This window comes from Arachis hypogaea, chromosome 12 (genome assembly GCF_003086295.3).
Source record: "Arachis hypogaea cultivar Tifrunner chromosome 12, arahy.Tifrunner.gnm2.J5K5, whole genome shotgun sequence".
Classification (NCBI taxonomy): Eukaryota; Viridiplantae; Streptophyta; class Magnoliopsida; order Fabales; family Fabaceae; genus Arachis; species Arachis hypogaea.
Genome location: NC_092047.1, coordinates 42688626 through 42711181, shown reverse-complemented (window position 1 = coordinate 42711181; position 22556 = coordinate 42688626).

The window sequence follows — 22556 nt, the reverse complement described above, 5'->3', positions numbered from 1 at the left end:
TCTTTTCATTCAAAAATCTTTTCAACTAAGCAATATCTTTTTCAAATATCCATACTATCTTTTTCAAAATTCCAAATCTATCTTTTTCAAATATCTTTCATATCTTTTCAATTTTAAATCATATCTTTTCTTATCATATTTCTTTTCTAAAAATCATATCTTCTATCTTATCTTTCTCCCTATTTTTCGAAAACCCACCCCCTCTCCCTTTAAATATGGGTTCGGCTTCCCTCCCCTCCCATCCACCATTGCACCTAGCTCTCCTTCTCTCCCTCTCCTTTCTTTTCTTTTTGCTTGAGGACAAGCAAACCTCTAAGTTTGGTGTGCTTATCCGTGATCACTAAGATCATGGCTCCTAAAGGAAAACAACCCACTCCAAGAGGCAAGAAAGAAAGCGTTCCAAAACCACTTTGGAATCAAAGGAAGTTCTTAACTAAAGAACATTCAGACTATTATTACAAAATAATAGGTCGAAGATCAGTGATCCCGGAAGTTAGATTCGATCTGAAAGAAGACGAATATTCGGAGATCCAGGAGCAAATTCGAATCAGGAACTGGGAGATCCTAGCTAATCCTGAATCGAAAGTGGGAAGGAATATGGTCCAGGAGTTCTATGCTAACATGTGGCATACAGACAGGCAAAGACTATCTGGATCTGCTATCTATGACTATCGGACCTTGGTCAGAGGAAAGATTGTTCATACCCACCCTGACAAGATCAGGGAGATCCTAAAGCTACCTCAGCTGAAAGATGATCCAGACTCCTTCAACAGGAGAATGATGAGAACAGACAAGGGCCTGGATAAGATTCTAGAGGATATATGTATCCCTGGAGCCAGGTGGACCACCAGCACGAAGGATGTTCCAAATCAACTCAAAAGAGAAGATCTCAAACCAGTCGCCAGAGGATGGCTGGATTTCATTGGGCATTCTCGGTTGCCCACCAGCAACCGTTCTGAAGTCACTATTAGAAGAGCAGTGATGATCCATTGCATCATGATGGGAAAAGAAGTGGAAGTTCATCAACTGATTTCAACTGAATTTTACAAAATTGCAAACAAAAATTCTAAAGATGCCAGGTTGGCTTACCCAAGCTTGATTTCTATGCTCTGCAAGGACGCTGGAGTAAGGAGGGGAATAACTGAGTATATCTCAATCGAGCGACCAATCACCAAAGCATCAATGGAAAAACAACAAGCACAAGATGACCCCATTAAGAAGAAAACACAGGAATTTCTCCCAGAAATCCCTCAATCTGAATACTGGGAGTATCTTGAAACATCAGTTACCAAGATGCAAGAAGCTATGGAACAAATAATGAAAGAACAGAAGGAACAAAGTAGCATTCTTTGCTATTTGATTAAAGAACAAGAGGAGCAAGGGCGCGACTTAAGGGAATTGAAGCGCCAGAAATTATCTCTTGAAGGACCAAGCACCCCGCAGATTAGAGGAACATCCACTCCCCAGAACAAAGGTTGTTAAATTCCAATCTTAGCCTTAACTTTGTGATAACTGTTCTTATTCTAGTTTTACCTTAGGAGTCATATAGTAGTAATTAGTATCTATATTTTTGATTTTATCTCCAATTAAGCTATAATTTAATTTTTTTCATCATCATCAAACATGAATAAAATAGAAGAATTTCTTTAGAATAAGAGGCAATAATTTTTGAGTTTTTAATAAGAACATTCTAATTATTTACATGTGGTGGCAATGCTTTCTGTCCTCTGAATGAATACTTGAACAGTGCATATGTCTTTTGAATTTGATGTTTAAGACTGTTAAATATGTTGGCTCTTGAATGAATGATGAACATGAGACATGTTATTGATAATCTGAAAAATCATAAGAATGATTCTTGAAGCAAGAAAAAGCAGCAAAGAACAAAGCTTGAAGAAAAAAAAAATAGCGAAAAAAAAAGAAAAAAATAGAAAGAAAAAGAAAAAGCAAGCAGAAAAAGCCAAAAGCTCTTAAAACCAAGAGGCAAGAGAAAAAAGCCAATAATCCTTAAAACCAAAAGGCAAGGATAAATAAAAAGGATCCCAAGGCTTTGAGCATTAGTGGATCGGAGGGCCTAAAGGAATAAAATCCCGGCCTAAGCGGCTAAACTAAGCTGTCCCTAACCATGTGCTTGTGGCGTGAAGGTGTCAAGTGAAAACTTGAGACTGAGCGGTTAAAGTCAAGGTCCAAAGCAAAAATAAGAGTGTGCTTAAGAACTCTGGACACCTCTAATTGGGGACTTTAGCAAGGCTGAGTCACAATCTGAAAAGGTTTACCCAATTATGTGTCTGTGGCATTTATGTATCCGGTGGTAATACTGGAAAATAAAGTGCTTAGGGCCACGGCCAAGACTCATAAAGTAGCTGTGTTCAAGAATCAACATACTAAACTAGGAGAATCAATATCACTATCTGAATTCTGAGTTCCTATAGATGCCAATCACTCTGAGCTTCAATGGATAAAGTGAGATGCCAAAACTGTTCAGAAGCAAAAAGCTACTAGTCCCGCTCATCTAATTAGAATCTGAGCTTCACTCAAAAACTCTGAGATATTATTTCTTCTTAAATTATTTGTATTCTATTTTATTTATCTAGTTGCTTGAGGACAAGCAACAGTTTAAGTTTGGTGTTGTGATGAGCGGATATTTTATACGCTTTTTGGGGTTAATTTCATATAGTTTTTAGTGTGTTTTAGTTAGTTTTTTGTTTATTTTCAGTAGCTTTTAGGCAAAATTTATATTTCTGGACTTTACTATGAGTTTCTATATTTTTCTGTGATTTCAGGTATTTTCTGGCTGAAATCGAGGGAGCTAAGCAAAAATCTGATTCAGGCTGAAAAAGGACTGCTGATGCTGTTGGATTCTGACCTCCCTGCACTCAAAGTGGATTTTCTGAAGCTACAGAACTCCAAATGGCGCGCTTCCAATTGTGTTGGACAGTAGACATCCAGGGCTTTCCAGAAATATATAATAGTCCATACTTTGCTCAAGGATAGATGATGTAAACTGGCGTTCAACGCAAGTTCCATGCTGCTGTCTGGCGTCCAGCGCCAGAAACAAGTTAGGAGTTGGAGTTCAACGCCAGAACTGGATCCAAAGCTGGCGTTGAACGCCCAAAACAGTGCTATGCACGTGAGAAGCTTTAGTCTCAGCCCCAGCACACACCAAGTGGGCCCCAGAAGTAGATTTCTGCACCATCTATCATAGTTTACTCATTTTCTGTAAACCTAGGTTACTAGTTTAGTATTTAAACAACTTTTAGAGATTTATTTTGTATCTCATGATATTTTTAGATCTGAACTTTGTACCTTTTGATGGCATGAGTCTCTAAACTCCATTGTTGGGGGTGAGGAGCTCTGCTGTGCCTCGATGAGTTAATGCCAGTATTTCTGTTTTCTATTCAATCATGTTTGTTCCTATCTAAGATATTCATTTGCGCCTTATTATGATGAATGTGATGATCCGTGACACTCATCACCATTCTCAACCTATGAACGTGTGCCTGACAACCACCTCCGTTCTACATTAGATTGAATGAGTATCTCTTAGATTCCTTAATCGGAATCTCCGTGGTATAAGCTAGAATCCATTGGTAGCATCCTTGAGAATCCGGAAAGTCTAAACCTTGTCTGTGGTATTCCTAGTAGGATTCTGGTATTGGATGACTGTGACGAGCTTCAAACTCGCGAGTGCTGGGCGTAGTGACAGACGCAAAAGGATAGCGAATCCTATTTCGGTATGATCGAGAACCTACAGATGATTAGCCGTGCGATGACAGCGCACCTGGACCATTTTCACTGAAAGGAAGGATGGTAGCCATTGACAACGGTGATCCTCCAACACACAGCTTGCCATAGGAGGGACGTGCGTGCGTGAAGAAGAAGATAGAGAGAAAGCAGAGATTCAAAAGGCAAAGCATCTCCCAAAACTCCAACATATTCTCATTTACTACATAACAAGTAACCTTTAATTCATGCTCTCTTGTTCATTTGCAAGTCAATTGATAGCCACTAATTAATATCCTAACTAAGAATTGCAAGATAACCATAGCTTGCTTCAAGCCAACAATCTCCGTGGGATCGACCCTTACTCACGTAAGGTATTACTTGGACGACCCAGTGCACTTGCTGGTTAGTTGTGCGGAATTACATAGTGTGAAGTAATTTTCGTGCACCATGGTTTAACTTCAAAATTATGGGCATGGACATTGGGAGTAAGGATACTGCTCCCACAATATCTTGGATTAGGGATGGTATAGGAGGCTAACACTCTCCTTGGAGGCTGGCCATTTGTAAGAACCGCAAATTAATTAACGTTAAATAATAATAATTTAATTGCCTAAATTAGGTTCAAAATTTTAGAATATTAATTAGAAAATTTAAATATGATATTAAGACTCAGTAGATTTTTCTGAGTTGGAAAATGTAATTTTCTTCGGAAAATTGCGTAAAAATGCGTACTGGTAAATTAACCAGTAGTACCGGCATAAATCTTTACGGTACTGTATAAGAAGAGTAAAAATAGTTGCAAAACTTAGGAAAATAATTAAAGTTGAAAATTGGGTACTAATTTTAAAATTTTGACCCAAGGTTGGGCCAAACAGGCAAAAAACACTAACAGGTTAGACCGGACCCAAGTTGGGCCCAAGTCCAACATATAAATACCCATAAGTGAAGGCCATTCAACACATTCACTTCTCATAAACACCAATTCCAGCTGCTAGGTTAAGAGTGAAAGGGGAGAGGAGAGTTACTATTCACTTCATCACTCTTTTGATCATAACTCGAGCTACGGTGCTCTGATTTACGTATCATCAGCGGCTACGCGAAGCTCTCGCCGAGCCCATCACTTCTAGCTAGGTGTTGTGGTAAGATTTTGATGCCAAGGCATCATTGCCTTTTTTTCTATGCTTTTTCACTAGATTTTCGCTTAAGTTTCATATAAATTTTGTTGATAAAGGAGCAAAAGCATGAAAAATGTCTGTATTAAGAAAATCTCAAGCACAAGTGAAATTTTGTTAATATACAGGGTAAATATGATGGAATAGATCACACTAAGTGAAGTTATAATTTTGAGCATTATTAGCACACTTAGTAGAGTAAAGATTATCCTGTATGTTACTTTGATACACTTGTTTGTTTGATGATAGGCTAAATAGAAGTAGAGAAGCAGAGAAAAGCAGAGTTGGAGAGCCAACGTTGATGGCAAAGTTTGAACAAATGTTGGCAATGAACCAACGCTGTAAGGAAAAATTGAAAAAGCAACGTTGGAAGGAACGTTGGAGATCCAACGTTAACCCCAACGTGCGTAACAAAGATGCCTGGAAAAAAATTGCAGCCACGCGTACGCGTCCTTGATGAAGAGGTGGCAAACCACGCGTACGCGTAACCTACGCGTACGAGTGAGTAGTGAAAAATGACAAGCCACGCGTGCGCGTCACCAGCGCGCACGCGTGAAAAGGCCAACGTTGGAGGTAACGTTTGGGAGGAAACGCTGGGTCCAACGTCTGCGATGTCATCCTTGGGCAAAAATTTGGTATGACGCGTACGCGTGGGTCATGCATACTGATAATTGAGATTTGCTCGATGGTCTAGATTTTCTTCTTATAGAAAAGAATTACTTCGTTGTAAGCATAGCTCCAAACTAACAAACAATTCTCACATAAAAAATTTTGGTTGTCACAAGGAACAAACCCTAAATAAGAAATAAGTGAAGTATTTAGACTCCGAGTCATTTCACAAGGAATTGCAATGAAGTGTATGCTTATTGGCTATGAAAGGGGCAAGTGGGTTTGATTGATAAAGGGCAAGAAATTAAATGTGCAAGAAAGGTAAATCAAGCAAGCAATTAAAGAAAGCAATTAATAAGGTGAGACATTCATGGTAAGGGTTGAGAACATAGGCTTTCTATCCTAGTTATGCAATGATCAATTCATATTATTTAGTCAACTCCAACAAATGGAAGAAGGTATCGTGTCATCTTCACATAGGAAGAATGTCAAACAAGACTAGTTAATCATGTCACAATAATAAACAAGAATTTATCCTATTACGTCATCCCCGAAGGTGGAAGAAGGTATCATATTATCTTCACACTCGAAGAAAGTCTAACAAGACTAGCTAATCTCAATCCAAAGGTCCTAATCAACTCACTAAGTGAATTAGCAAGAGATTAGAGTTAATAGAAACAATACTATCTAACAACTCTAGATCACCAACATGAGTTGGGTTTTCATGACTCAAGATTGCCTAATTACTCTTTCCAAGCCAAGAATGATCAAAATCTACCCTAAAGCCCAACCAAGCATTTTGTCAAACACTTGGTGGGTATAAATGGAAAGCATGGTAAATATACAAGAATTATAAATCTACCAACTACCAATTGCAAGGAAAATAAGATCATAACTCAAATCAATAATAAAAGAACATCAAACATTAAATTGCATTAAAAGGGATCCAAATCCAACAAGAGTATCCATGAACATAAAAGAGAGCATAAAAGAAAAATTAACACTACAAACCATGAAACTCAAAGAGTAGAAGCAAGAATTCATAAAGGAAGCAAGATGAAAACATGAGATTGAACCCAGATCTAGAAGAGATTAACCTAACCTAACCTAATCCTAGAGAGAAGAGGGAGCTTCTCTCTTTAGAAACTACTCTACATGATGCTAACACTTCAAACAATTGCTCCCCCCTTGCCCAAGCTTCAATTCTGCATGAAATACACTCAGAAACAAGTTGGATTTGGGCCTGGACAGCTCAGAAATCGCCCCCAGCATTTTGCCTTTAAGTGGGTCACGTGCGAGTATCGGCACGTACGCGCCATGTGCGCGTGCGCGTCGATTGGCCATTTTCTCATCCACACGTACGCGCCATGTACGTGTACGCGTCGCCATGCGAAGCCACTTCTGCACGCGCACCTTGTACGTGTGCACGCCCATTGAAGTATTTCCAATCCTTGTTTCCTCATGCATTCTCCACTTTGTATGCTTTTCTCCTCATTTCTTCCATCCAATACTTGCCTTATGAACCTGAAATCACTCAACAAACACATCAAGGCATCGAATGGAATTAAAGTGAATTAAAATCACCAATTTAAGGGCCTAAAAAGCATGTTTTTACACTTAAGCACAAATCAAGGGAGAATTACAAAACTATGCTATTTCATTGAATAAATGTGGGAAAGGGTGATAAAATCCCCTAAATTAAGCACAAGATAAACAACAAAATTGGGGTTTATCAAACCTCCCCACACTTAAACTAAGCATGTCCTCATGCTAAAATCAAGAAAGAAGCAAAGGGTATCAACATTTATTCAATGTAAACTACCTAAATGCAACCTATCTACATGCAATCTATCTAAATGAATGCATCTACTTGGTCAAAAAAATCAATTTCCAAGGATACATGTACAAGTATAGGGGCTAAAGCAATAGCAATCAAAGCAAACCCACAATTGAATTGAATCATTGAAAGATTTTACAAGCTTGCAAGAAAAGATGATCATGGGTGGAAACATGTAATTGAGCGATCGAACCCTCACCGGATGTGTATCCGCTCTAGTTGCTCAAGTGTATAGGGTCGATTCACTCAATTCCCCCCTAATCATGCTTTCCAAGATTTGTTTTTCTTCTAACAATCAACAATTATTTAATGCATGCATACATTCATCATGAGGACTTATTCATAGGTTGTAATGGGGCTAGGGTAAAGGTAAGGATGCATATGGTCAAGTGAGCTTGAAATTTGTATCTTTGATTAGCCTAAGCTCTCACCTAACACATATAACAACCTATATAATTCTAATACACAACCTAGCTACCCATGATTCCCACTTTTTCACATCCTCATGCATTCTTTTTAATTCACATTCCATATGCATTAATTTTTATTGAACTTTACTTTGGGGCATTTTTGTCCCCTTTTTATTTCTTTTTCTCTTTTTTTTTTGTATATATTTTTTTTCTTTTATATATATATATGTTTTTTTTCTTTTTCTTTATCATTTTTTTTCTAAAGTATATACAAACATATCAATGCATATGGTTTTACATATGGTGCATGAATATGTACCCAATTCCCAATATTTTTAACAAAAATAAAAATTACACTTTTACCTCAACTAATGTCCCAAGTTTTCCATACCCAAATGATACACACCCTCACTAGCCTAAGATAATCAAAGATCCAAATTAAGGGATATTTATTGTTTTTCACTTAGGGGTAGTGATGTGCTACAATTAAGAACAAAATGGTTAAATAGGCTCGAAATTGGCTAACAATGGTTGATGAAAGGTAGGCTATTTAGGTAAGTGAGCTGAATAAGATGATGGCCTCAATCATATAAATGCATGTATACACAAAATAATGGACATAAAGAATCAAACAAATCAAGGATTACAATCATAGGAAAAGAATGATGCACACAAGAATGAGAATAAGTGGTTATATATGATGCAACCACACAATCAAGGCTCAAAACTCACATGCTTGTGTTCTTTGCTCAAAAATCATGTTCCACAATATGAAGTTCAAGCAAGTTCTAAAAAAAATTTTTAATCAATCGGGGTGCCCTATAGATAAAAATCCTTGGAGAATCTTATTATTTGACTAAGCTTATTGTGTATATGTATGCAAAATAAGAGAATGCAACTGAAAATCCTAAAAGACCTAAAAATAAAATGCAAAAGTGTTGGGATTAAAAAATTTTCACCCAAAAGCGCTGAATGGTCGGACGACCTCCCCACACTTAAAAGTTTGCACCGTCCTCGGTACACTCAAAGATGAGTAAGGGAGTACGGCGACTCTCCGAGTTGCCACCTTCAGCTGGTAGGTCAACCGGTTGCTGCGTGTTCTTCCTTCCGCTTCCATTTTTGTTTATGGTGCATCAATCATGAAAAACAAAATAAACACCATAAGATGAAAACATACAAAAGCTAGGAAGCATGAATTGTTGGAATGAGGTAAATCACTAGAATTGAGTGGGTGAATTGGTGTGACATTAATGAGAGATAGGTATGTGGGTTCTAAAATTGTGCGCGGTTTAGAATACACACACATTAGCATAAAAAGTTATGTCACAAGTACACAAAAGAAAAATATGCACTTCACTCATTCTAGTGTGCTTGAGATACTTTAAAAGACTTGTAGGTTAGGGCAACCAAACAAGTAGTGAAGAAGCATAAAAGCATTCAAGCGAAAATCAAGCAATTGTGAAATTGGATAATGAATGGACATTGATTGCAACACCTAAGTGACATAGAGGTGGAACACATGAGTGCTATGGAACTTAGAGAAAAGAGTATAGAAGTGAAACTCAATCACATAGCAAGCATGGTCCACAAAACTTGAAAAGCTCAAAAATATATCATTAGGTAAGTGCTCGACCCGATTTTACAATTCCAAAATCTTAATGCATGAAATAGGTGATATGAACAAAGGGTCAGTCATAAGCAATCATCTCCTAAAAAAATGCATTGGCAATGTACAATTTCCTAACAATAGATGATGAATGCATGGTGGCAAAAACATGCGATTCAAAAGAGTTAATGCATGAAATAGGTGATATGAACAAAGGGTCAGTCATAAGCAATCATCTCCTAAAAAAATGCATTGGCAATGTACAATTGCCTAACAATAGATGATGAATGCATGGTGGCAAAAACATGCGATTCAAAAGAGTTAAGAAGCTTAAAGGCAATGTAACATATACTTGGTGTTCAGAAATGTTCAACATGAAAACTCAAAACCAAGTACTAAATTGTAACCTCAACAAAGGAACCCAACAATGATAATAACAACAATGATGTTAACTAACATCCTATCAATAAGCAGCAGCAGTAAACAGCATACAAGATTAGTAATCCAACACTTATAATGGAAAATAAAAATTAAATAAAAATTTAAACTTAAATAACTAACTAAAAGGAAAATGGTGTTATATGATGTTTTAAGGGTGGAAAGAAAAGAAGAGAAGAGAGAAGAAGGAAAGAAATGGAAAGAGGAGAAGAAAAGAAGGTGAGTGAAACAGGGCAATCCACGCGTGCGCATCATGTACGCGTAAGCGTGGATTGATGAAATGGCAGCGACGCGTATGCGTGAGTCACGCGTGCGCGTCGGTGGGTTATTTCGAGATCGACGCGTACCCGTGAGGTGCGTGTACGTGTGCATAGCTTTGCGCGAGAGGCACATGATAAACCCCAATTTTGTGGTTTATATTGTGTAGAATTTGGGGGGTTTAGTCAATATTTTTCACACTTATTCATAAGAATTTTATGGTTTTGTGTTCTCTTCCTAATATTGCTTCATGATGAGAATCATGCTTATTTTGCCTTAGAATTGCTATATTTTAATCCTTTTTTATTGCCATTCGATGCCGTGACATGTTGAGTGATTTCAAAATTTATAGGCCAAGGATGGCCTAGAAGAGAGAAAGAAAGCATGCACAAGAGGAAGGAACATGAAGACTTGGATTTTGGGAACTTCAGATTGGACGCACACGCGCACATCACGCGCATGCGTGGATGAGGATAGCTGGAAGCGGCGCACAAGGATGGACGCATCCGTGCAGATCAGAGAAATCCCACCAACGCGCACACGCACATGGTGCGCACGCGTGGATCACGAAAGCAATCGGCGCGCACGCACGCATAGCGCGTACGCGCAGAAGGCTGCATGGTGCACAAAATTGTGATCTCAATGGCGCCAACAACTTGGTACGCACAATTGTAATCTCAACTCTATTTCACAACTTCTCACAACTAACCAGCAAGTGCACTGGGTCATCCAAGTAATACCTTACGTGAGTAAGGGTCGATCCCAGGGAGATTGTCGGCTTGAAGCAAGCTATGGTCATCTTTTAAAATATAATTAAAACAGAAAATAAGATAGAAATACTTATGTAATTCATTGGTAGGATTTCAGATAAGCGTATGGAGATACTTGTTGCTTCTGAACCTCTGCTTTCCTATTGCCTTCATCCAATCATGCATACTCCCTTCCATGGCAAGCTGTATGATCCTCTCGGATGAAAACAATTCCATATGCGCTGTCACTGCATGACTAATCATCTGTCGGTTCCCGCTAGCATCGGAATAGGACCATTGTCCTTTTGCGCAATGTCACTTGCGCCCCACATTCGCAGGTTTAAAGCTCGTCACAGTCATCCCTTCCTAGATCCTACTCGGAATACCACAGACAAGGTTTAGACTTTCCGGATCTCAGGAATGCTGCCAATAATTCTAGCCTATACCATGAAGGTTCTAATATTAGATTAGAAACCCAAGAGATACGCACTCAAGCTATTGCAGATAGAACAGAAGTGGTTGTCAGGCACGCGTTCATAAGTGAGAATGATGATGAGTGTCACGGATCATCACATTCATCAGGTTGAAGTGCGAGTGAATATCTTAGAGAAGAAGTAGGCGTGAATTGAATAGAAAAACAGTAGTAATTGCATTAATTCATGAAGAACAGCAAAGCTCCACACCCTAATCTATGGGGTGTAGAAACTTCACCATTGAAAATACATAAGTAAAAGAGGTCTAGGCATGGCCGAATGGCCAGCCTCCATACCAAAGGTCTAAGCACTAAACGTCCAGAGATGAAAATACAATAGTAAAAGGTCCTATTTATAATGAACTAGTAGCCTAGGGTTTACAGAAATAAGTAAATGATGCAGAAATCCACTTCCAGGGCCCACCTGGTGTGTGCTTGGGCTGAGCATTGAGACTTTCACGTGCATAGGCTGTTCTTGGAGTTAAACGCCAGCTTTGGTGCCAGTTTGGGCGTTTAACTCCAATTCTGGTGCCAGTTTGGGCGTTTTATGCTAGAATTCCTTGGGCAGACTTTGAACGCCAGTTTGGACTATCAAATATCAGAAAAAGTATAAACTATTATATATTGCTGAAAAGCCCCAAATGTCTACTTTCCAACGCAATTGAGAGCGCGCCAATTGGGTTTCTGTAGCTCCAGAAAATCCACTTCGAGTGCAGGGAGGTCAGAATCCAACAGCATCTGTAGTCCTTTTTCAGCCTCTGAATCAGATTTTTGCTCAGGTCCCTCAATTTCAGCCAGAAAATACCTGAAATCACCGAAAAATAGACAAACTCATAGTAAAGTCCAGAAATGTGATTTTTAAATAAAAACAAATAAAAATATAATAAAAAGTAATAAAAACATACTAAAAACTATGTAAAAATAATGCCAAAAAGCGTATAAATTATCCGCTCATCACAACACCAAACTTAAATTGTTGCTTGTCCCCAAGCAACTGAAAACAAAATAGGATAAGAAGAAGAGAAAATACAATAAATTCCGAAAATATCTATGAAGATCAGTCTTAATTAGATGAGCGGGGCCATTAGCTTTTTGCTTCTGAACAGTTTTTGCATCTCACTTTATCCTTTGAAGTTCAGAATGATTGGCATCTATAGGAACTAAGAATTCAGATAGTGTTATTGATTCTCCTAGTTCAGTATGTTGATTCTTGAACACAGTTACTTTATGAGTCTTGGCCGTGACCCTAAGCATTTTGTTTTTCAGTATTACCATCGGATACATAAATGCCACAAACACATAACTAGGTGAACCTTTTCAGATTGTGACTCAACTTTGCTAGAGTCCCCAGTTAGAGGTGTCCAGAGCTCTTAAGCACACTCTTTTTGCTTTGGACCACGACTTTAACCGCTCAGTCTCAAGCTTTTTACTTGACACCTTCACGCCACAAGCACATGGTTAGGGACAGCTTGGTTTAGCCGCTTAGGCCAGGATTTTATTCCTGTGGGCCCTCCTATCCATTAATGCTCAAATCCTTGGATCCTTTTTCTACCCTTGTCTTTTGGTTTAAAGGGTTACTGGCTTTTTCTGCTTGCTTTTTCTTTTTTTTTTCTTTTTTTTTCTTTATTTTTTTCGCATTTTTTTCGCTATTTTTTTTCTTTATGAAAGCTTTGTATTCACTGCTTTTTCTTGCTTCAGGAATCAATTTTATGATTTTTCAGATTATCAATAATATTTCTCCTTTTTCATTATTCTTTCAAGAGCCAACTTTTTTAACATTCATAAACAATAAATTCAAAAATATGCACTGTTCAAGCATTCATTCAGAAAACAAAAAGTATTGCCACCATATCAAAATAATTAAACTATTTTAAAATTCAAAATTCATTTACTTCTCTTTCTTTTTTTTAGAAAACATTTTTCATTTAAGAAAGGTGATGGATTCATAGGACATTCATAGCTTTAAGGCATAGACACTAGACACTAATGATCATGTAATAAAGACACAAACATAGACATGACATAAAGCATAATTTTTGAAAAACAGAAAGATAAAGAACAAGGAAATTAAAGAACGGGTCCACCTTAGTGACGGCGGCTAGTTCTTCCTCTTGAAGATCTAATGGAACGCTTGAGCTCCTCTATGTCTCTTCCTTGCCTTTGTTGCTCTTCCCTCATGGCTATTTGATCCTCTCTAATTTCATGGAGAATAATGGAGTGCTCTTGGTTTTTGGTGACCCATGCATTAGTATAGAACTCTTGAACCATTAAGATTCTGACTTGTTGAACGGGGTTGGTGAGAACTTCCCAACCTCTTTTTCGAATCTCATGTCGGATCTCCGGATACTTATTCCTTTTGAGCATGAAAGGGACCTCAGGGATCACCTTCTTCTTGGCCACAACTTCATAGAAGTGGTCTTGATGGACCTTTGAGATGAATCTCTCCATCTCTCATGACTCAGAGGAGGAAGCTTTTGCCATCCCTTTCCTCTTTTTAGAGGTTTCTATGGCCTTAGGTGCCATAAATGGTTACAGAAAAACAAAAAAGCAATGCTTTTACCACACCAAACTTAGAAGGTTTGCTCGTCCTCGAGCAAAAGAAGAAAGAAGGAAGTAGAAGAAGAAGAAAATAGAGGAGATGGAGAGGTGTGAGTGGTTCGGCCAAGGAGGGGAAAGAAGTGTTTATGATGTGTGAAAATGAAGGAGGGATAAGGGGTTTATATAGGAGTGGAGAGAGGGGTAGGGTTCGTGTATTAGGGGTTGGGTGTGGGAGGAAAAGGATTTGAATTGTGAGGTAGGTGTTATGGGAAGGTGTGAAGAAGAGAGAGAGAGAGTTAAGATAGGTGGGGATCCTGTGGGGTCCACTGATCCTGAGGTGTCAAGAATTTCTCATCCCTGCACCATTTTGGCGTGTAAACGCCCCTTGGAGTGCCAATCCTGGCATTAAACGCCAAGTTGCTGCCCATTTCTGGCGTTTAACGCCAGCTTTTCTCCCCTTTCTGGCATTAAACGCCAACTTTTCTTCCCTTTCTGGAATTAAACGCCATTCTACTACCTTACTGGCGCTAGTAAGCTCATCCTCCAGGGTGTGCTATTTTCAATGCTGTTTTTGATTTTAGCTTTTGTTTTTGTGACTCCTCATGATCATAATCCAAAAGAAAACATAAAATAACAATAGAAATTTAACATAGATAAGTAAAAATTGGGTTGCCTCCCAACAAGCACTTTTTTAATGTTAATAGCTTGACAGTGGGCTCTGATGGAGCCTCAGAAACACTCAGAGCATGATGAGTCCCAATACCAAACTTAGAGTTTGAATGTGGGAGCTCTGTTTGACTCTGCATTGAGAGAAGCTTGTCATGCTTCTTCTCTATGTGTACAGAAGGAGATTCTTTAGCTTTAAACACAAGGTAGTCCTCATTCACTTGAAGGACCAAATCTCCTCTGTCAACATCAATCACAGCTTTTGCTGTGGCTAGGACGGGTCTGCCAAGGATGATGGATTCATCCTTATTCTTTCCAGTGTCTAGGATTATGAAGTCAGTAGGGATGTAAAGGCCTTCAACCTTTACCAAGACATCCTCTACAAGTCCATAAGCCTGTTTTCTTGAATTGTCTGCCATCTCTAGTGAGATTCCTATAACTTGCACCTCAAGGATCCCTAGTTTCTCCATTACAAAGAGGGGCATGAGGTTTAAACTTGACCCAAGGTCACACAGAGCCTTCTTAAAGGTCATGGTGCCTATGGTACAAGGTATTAAGAACTTTCCATGATCCTGTTTCTTCTGAGGTAATTTCAGTTAAACAAGATCATTTAGTTCATTGATGAGCAATGGGGTTCATCCTCCCAAGTCTCATTACCAAATAACTTGGCATTCAGCTTCATGATTGCTCCCAGGTACTTAGCAACTTGCTCTTCAGTAATATCTTCATCCTCTTCAGAGGATGAGTACTCATCAGAGCTCATGAATGGCAACAGTAAGTTCAGTGGAATCTCAATAGAAATCACTGCCTCTTCCTCCTCTGTGCATTCGGCCATATTGGTTATATTTATGGCCTTGCACTCTCTCTTTGGATTCTCTTCTGTATTGCTTGGGAGAGTGCTAGGAGGAGTTTCAGTAATTCTCTTACTCAGCTGACCCACTTGTGCCTCCAAATTTCTAATGGAGGACCTTGCTTCAGTCATGAAACTGAGAGTGGTCTTAGATAGATCAGAGACTGCAGTTACTAAGTTAGAGTGGCTCTGCTTAGAATTCTCTGTCTGTTGCTGAGAAGATGATGGAAAAGGTTTCCTATTGCCAAACCTGTTTCTTCCACCATTGTTATTATTGAAGCCTTGATTAGGCTTTTGTTGATCCTTCCATTAGAGATTAGGATGATTCCTCCATGAAGGATTATAGGTGTTTCCATAGGATTCTCCCATGTAATTCACCTCTTCCATTTCATGATTCTCAAGATCATAAGCTTCTTCTTCAAAGGAGGCTTCCTTAGTACTGCCTGATGTAGCTTGCATTCTAGACAAACTCTGAGAAATCATATTGACTTGCTGAGTCAATATTTTATTCTGAGCCAGTATGGCATTCAGAGTATCAATCTCAAGAACACCTTTCTTCTGAGTTGTCCCATTGTTCACAGGATTTCTTTCAGAAGTGTACATGAACTGGTTATTTGCAACCATTTCAATGAGTTCCTGGGCTTCTTCAGGCGTCTTCTTCAGATGAAGAGATCCACCAGCAGAGTTGTCCAATGACATCTTGGACAGTTCAGACAGACCATCATAGAATATGCATATGATGCTCCATTCTGAAAGCATGCCAGAAGGACACCTTCTGATCAATTGTTTGTATCTTTCCCAAGCTTCATAGAGGGATTCGCCTTCCTTCTGTCTGAAAGTCTGGACTTCCACTTTAAGCTTACTCAATTTTTGAGGTGGAAAGAACTTTGCCAAGAAGGCATTGACCAGCATTTCCCAAGAGTTTAGGCTTTCTTTAGGTTGTGAGTCCAACCAGGTTCTAGCTCTGTCTCTTATAGCAAAGGGAAAAAGCATAAGTCTGTAGACCTCAGGATTAACCCCACTGGTCTTAACAGTGTCACAGATTTGCAAGAATTCAGCTAAAAACTGATGAGGATCTTCCAATGGAAGTCCATGAAACTTGCAATTCTGCTGAATTAGAGAAACTAATTGAGGCTTAAGCTCAAAGTTGTTTGCTCCAATTGCAGGAATTGAGATGCTCCTTCCACAGAAGTCAGAAGAGGGTGCAATAAAGTCACCAAGCATCTTCCTTGCATTGTTGGCATTGTTGTTATTTTCGGCTGCCATGTCTTCTTCTTTTTCAAAAATTTCTGTTAGGTCCTCTCCAGAGAGTTGTGCTTTAGCTTCTCTTAGCTTCCTCTTCAAGGTCCTTTCAGGTTCAGGATCAGCTTCAACAAGAATGCCCTTGTCCTTGTTCCTGCTCATAAGAAAGAAAAGAAGACAAGAAAGTATGGAATCCTCTATGTCACAGTATAGAGATTCCTTGAGGTGTCAGAGTAAAACAGGAATAGAGGGATGAGGTAGGTAGATAAGAATTCGAACATATGAAGAAGGAGAGAGAGTTCGAATTGCTAATTGAGGAGGAGTGTTAGTCCTTAAATAGAAGAAGGTGAGGAGGGAAAAATTTTCGAAAATAATTTTTAAATAAAACTAAAAATTTTAAAATAATTAAAAAGAATTTTGAAAAAGTGGTTGATGGTTTTTCAAAAATTAAAAGTGAAAAAGTGGTTAGGTGATTTTGAAGAAGATTTTGAAATCAGCAATCGAAAAGATATGATTGAAAATTATTTTGAAAAAGATGTGGTTGAAAAGATATGATTGAGAATATATGATTGAAAAATAATTTAAAAAGATTTGATTTTTTATTTGAAAATCAAAGTTGATTACTTGACTAATAAGAAACTAAAAGATATGATTTTAAAGATTGAACATTTCTTAATAGGCAAGTAACAACTTGAAATTTTTGAATCAAAATATTAATTGTTAGCATTAATTTCGAAAATTATGAAAAAAATAAGAAAGAGATTTTGAAAATCAAATTTTAAAATTTTCGAAAATATTAAGAAGGAAATTGAAAAAGATATGATTTAAAAAAGATTTGATTTTGAAAAATTATGAAGATTTGAAAAGGATTTGAATTAAAAACTAATTTACCTCCCTTGTGTTGTCCTGGCGTTAAACGCCCAGAATGGTATCCATTCTGGCGTTTAACGCCCAAAATACTACCCTTTTGGGCGTTTAACGCCCAGCCAGGTACCCTGGCTGGCGTTTAAACACCAGTTTTCCTTCCTCATTGGGCGTTTTGAACGCCCAGCTTTTTCTCTGTAATTCCTCTGCTGTATGTTCTGAATCTTCAATTCTCTGTATTATTGACTTGAAAAGACATAATTTTGAATTTTTTTTGAATTTTTAATGATGAGAGAGAACAACAACAAAATGAAACTAATCATAAAAAAAAACTAAGATCAAATAAACAATGCATGCAAGACACCAAACTTAGAAATTTTCATATTAGAGACACTAACAAATTGAGAATGCACATGAGAAACAACAAAAGACACAAAACAAGAGAATTTAAAGATCAGACCCAAGAAAATAATCAAGAACAACTTAAAGATCAATGAAGAACATAATGCATGAAATTTTGTCGAAAATTTTTAAGATAATTTAAAAATATGCAATTGACACCAAACTTAAAATTTGACACTAAACTCAAACAAGAGACACAAAATTTTTTTGGTTTTTATGATTTTATAAATTTTTTTTTGTATTTTCAAAATTATTTGGAAAAAGAAAAATAAGGATTTCAAAGTGTTTAATAAGAATTCCAGGAATCATGCAATGTTAGTCTAAAGCTTCAGTCTAAAAAGATTAGACATGGCTAGCCAAGCTTCAGCAGGAGATTACATACAACAGCCAGATTGACGGGAATCAATTAGCTCATGTGATGATAAAAGCATCATCTGAAACTCTAGAATTCATTCTTAAAAATTCTGAAGTCATAGAATAGTTTATTTATTTTATTATTTTTTTTCGAAAATAAAAGTTTAAAAATAAAATAAAATTATCTAATCTGAGCAACAAGATGAACCGTCAGTTGTCCAAACTCGAACAATCCCCGGATCCTACTCGGAATACCACAGACAAGGTTTAGACTTTCCGGATCTCAGGAATGCTGCCAATAATTCTAGCCTATACCACGAAGGTTCTAATCTTAGATTAGAAACCCAAGAAATATGCACTCAAGCTATTGCAGATAGAACGGAAGTGATTGTCAGGCACGCGTTCATAAGTGAGAATGATGATGAGTATCACCGATCATCACATTCATCAGGTTGAAGTGCGAGTGAATATCTTAGAGAAGAAGTAGGCGTGAATTGAATAGAAAAACAGTAGTAATTGCATTAATTCATGAAGAACAGCAAAGCTCCACACCTTAATCTATGGGGTGTAGAATCTTTACCGTTTAAAATACATAAGTAAAAGAGGTCTAGGCATGGCCAAATGGCCAGCCTCCATACCAAAGGTCTAAGCACTAAACGTCCAGAGATGAAAATACAATAGTAAAAGGTCCTATTTATAATGAACTAGTAGCCTAGGGTTTACAGAAATAAGTAAATGATGCAGAAATCCACTTTCGGGGCCCACTTGGTGTGTGCTTGGGCTGAGCATTGAGGCTTTCACGTGCATAGGCTGTTCTTGGAGTTAAACGCCAGCTTTGGTGCCAGTTTGGGCGTTTAACTCCAATTCTGGTGCCAGTTTGGGCGTTTTACGCTAGAATTCCTTGGGCAGACTTTGAACGCCAGTTTGGGCCATCAAATATCAGAAAAAGTATAGACTATTATATATTGCTGAAAAGCCCCAAATGTCCACTTTCCAACGCAATTGAGAGCGCGCCAATTGGGTTTCTGTAGCTCCAGAAAATCCACTTTGAGTGCAGGGAGGTCAGAATCCAACAGCATCTGTAGTCCTTTTTCAGCCTTTGAATCAAATTTTTGCTCAGGTCCCTCAATTTCAGCCAGAAAATACCTGAAATCACCGAAAAATAGACAAACTCATAGTAAAGTCCAGAAATATGATTTTTAAATAAAAACTAATAAAAATATAATAAAAAGTAATAAAAACATACTAAAAACTATGTAAAAACAATGCCAAAAAGCGTATAAATTATTCGCTCATCACTGCGCGTGACCTCATTAAAGAAAATCGTGCCTGGCGATTTTTGAGACTCATCAGGCCCAAATTCAAGCTGTTTCTACATGGAAAAGACCCAAGGATGCTAGGGGGAAGGGGGGATCAATCTTTTTACACTTAGACATAATTTTAGTTAGTTTTTTGTTCTTTTGTTCTTCTAGAGAGAGAAACCATTGTTCCTCTCTAGATCTAATTTAATTTGATCTTCCCTTGTTGAATTCTGAATTAGATCTTGTTAATTACTAGTTTTAATTGTTTAATTTGAATTCTCTAGTATAATTTTGCTTAGATCTTGTGTTTGTTTTATGTTTCCTTGTTGTTTGTCATTTTATCCTCATTTCATGAATTTTGTAGATCTTGATTTGTTCTTGTTGCATTGATGATTTTCATGATTAATTGTATTGTTTGAGTGATTGTATGTTGGTAATTGTTAGTGGGTACTTGTTAGTTCTAATTTAATTGCAATTTGAATAGGTTTTTTATTAATGCTTACCATGTGTTTGATGAAATGTTTCCCTTGATTATAGGGTAGTCTTTTTTACTCTTGGCCTAGGCTAAGGGAATTGGGTAAACTTGAGTCATTGGGTCTAATGGATTTGATGATTTGGGAACCCTTAGTGGTCAATTTGATAGCCATTGACACTAGCCTACTACTAAGTTAATTAGCAGTTAGGTTGGACCTTATGGGTTAATGTTGACCAAATCATTTAACATACATCAAGTATAGAAGAAAACTTAATGAGTTTGGTTCCTCATAATTGTCAAGATATGGTTATTAGACAAGGATGGTGACCCCAATTCCCATGCTTAGCCAAGAGTCGTTTTTATCATTCATATTTGAAAACCCAAAAATCTTGATTGCTTTGTCTTAGTTATAGTTACTTGTTTAGTTTAGAATAGAATTACATTGGATGCTATTTTATGAGTTTGGAATTATTTACATTTTGCTCTAGTGGTTTGAATTAGTTTCTTGCATCTCAAGATTACTTGCTTGTTAAGATTCCTAGTTTAATTTCTTGCTCATGACTTATAACCCCGGATTTCTAACCAATGTTGAAGCACATGTTTGCCCATTCCTTGTGAGATGACCCGAGGTTTGAATACTTCGGTTACTTTTATTGGGGTTGAACTTGTGACAACTAAACTCCCTTCTAAATTTGATACTCGAGGATTGTTGTTGGGAAGAGCTATACTTGCAATGGGATTTTATTGGGAAATTCTATACCAACATAGTCCATGAGGGCCAACAAATGTTTGGCGCCGTTGCTGGGGAATGGTTGCAACATATGCCTTGATATTGGTTATGTGAATATGTGAATATTGTAGATAGTTTACTTTCTTTTAATACTTAGCTATAGTTTAGATTTCTTTTGTATGTGTGCTATGACTCCCAAGTTTGATGACTCGGTCTCAACCAAATTCTAGCTTAGCCGAGTTTGACCCTGAGATTGAAAGGACCTTGTTACACACTCGGCAAGCTAGACGGCGGTTAGATTATATGGCTAGTACTTCGGCCTCTCTTGAGGGACATACCGAATCACTAGACGGCACCGAGAGTGACTTGGAGTCCGCTACTTCCTATTCTTCTGTTGAAATTACTAATACATCTTTTTTGCATCCTACAGGTGAGCCATACATGGCGGAGCCACGACGGATCGCTTTGCATGAGCAAGGAGCTCCGAATATCATACTTCAACCTTTGCAAGCAAGGTATCCCAACCTTGATCCAAACTTTGAGTTGAACAGTAGCTTGATAAATCTACTTCCTGAGTATCATGGGTTACCGGGTCAAGACCCCATCCAACATCTAAGAGATTTTTAAGTTGCTTGTTCTACGGCTCGAAGGCATGGAGCCGATGAGTTAGCTATTATGGTTTTTGCCTTCCCTTTTCTCTTGAAGGGCAAGCAAAGATGTGATTTTATTCACAACTGGATGAGATTGTGACCAATTGGGATTTCTTGAGAATAGAGTTTCTAGATAAATTCTTCCTATCGGAGAAGACCGACTACATCCGGAAGGAGATTTCGGGTATAATGCAAAAGGACCAAGAGAGTTTGTATGAGTATTGGACTCGGTTTAAGAGGCTCTTAGAATCTTGTCCACATCATGGATTGAACACTCACTTGCTCATTAGCTACTTCACCGGAGGTCTTTGTGCAGAAGATAGAAGATTGCTCACCACTTCTAGTGGCGGTTCCCTTTCAAAAAACAAGACAGAGGGAGAAGCTTGGAAATTGATAAATGATGCTGCCAAGGCTACACAACATGTAAGGGTGAGAAGTAATCCTCTCAAGGGTGTGGTAGAACCATCCCCTTCTGAAGCAAGCTTAACCAAGGCGCTTGGGGACATGACCACTATCCTCACGCAAATACAAAAAGATCAAAAGGAATACTACTCCATCCAAGCCATCCAAGCCCTACCTCAAGTTGCTCAACTTGAAGGCCCTCCTAGAATTTGTGGTTTGTGCTCTAGCACCACACATTACACCGATCAATGCCATCAAATTCAAGAGGAGCATGCCATTGTCGTGGCCAATGTGAATGGTGCACGAAATTGTGATCATCAACAATGGCGCCAAAGACTTGGAGCTCTCAAACGTGAATCACACTTTGTCACAATTTCGCACAACTAACCAGTAAGTGCACTGGGTCGTCCAAGTAATACCTTACGTGAGTAAGGGTCGATTCCACGGAGACTGTCGGCTTGAAGCAAGCTATGGTCATCTTGTAAATCTCAGTCAGGCGGATTCAAATGGTTATGGAGGATTGATAATTAAAAGATGAATAAAACATAAAATAAAGATAGAGATAAAGATACTTATGTAATTCATTGGTAGGAATTTCAGATAAGCGTATGAAGATGCTTTGTTCCTCCTGAACCTCTGCTTTCCTATTTCCTTCTTCCAATCATTCATACTCCTTTCCATGGCAAGCTTTATGTTGGGCATCACCGTTGTCAATGGCTACTTCCTGTCCTCTCAGTGAAAATATTCTACGCACGCTGTCACCGCACGGCTAATCATCTGTCGGTTCTCAATCATGTTGGAATAG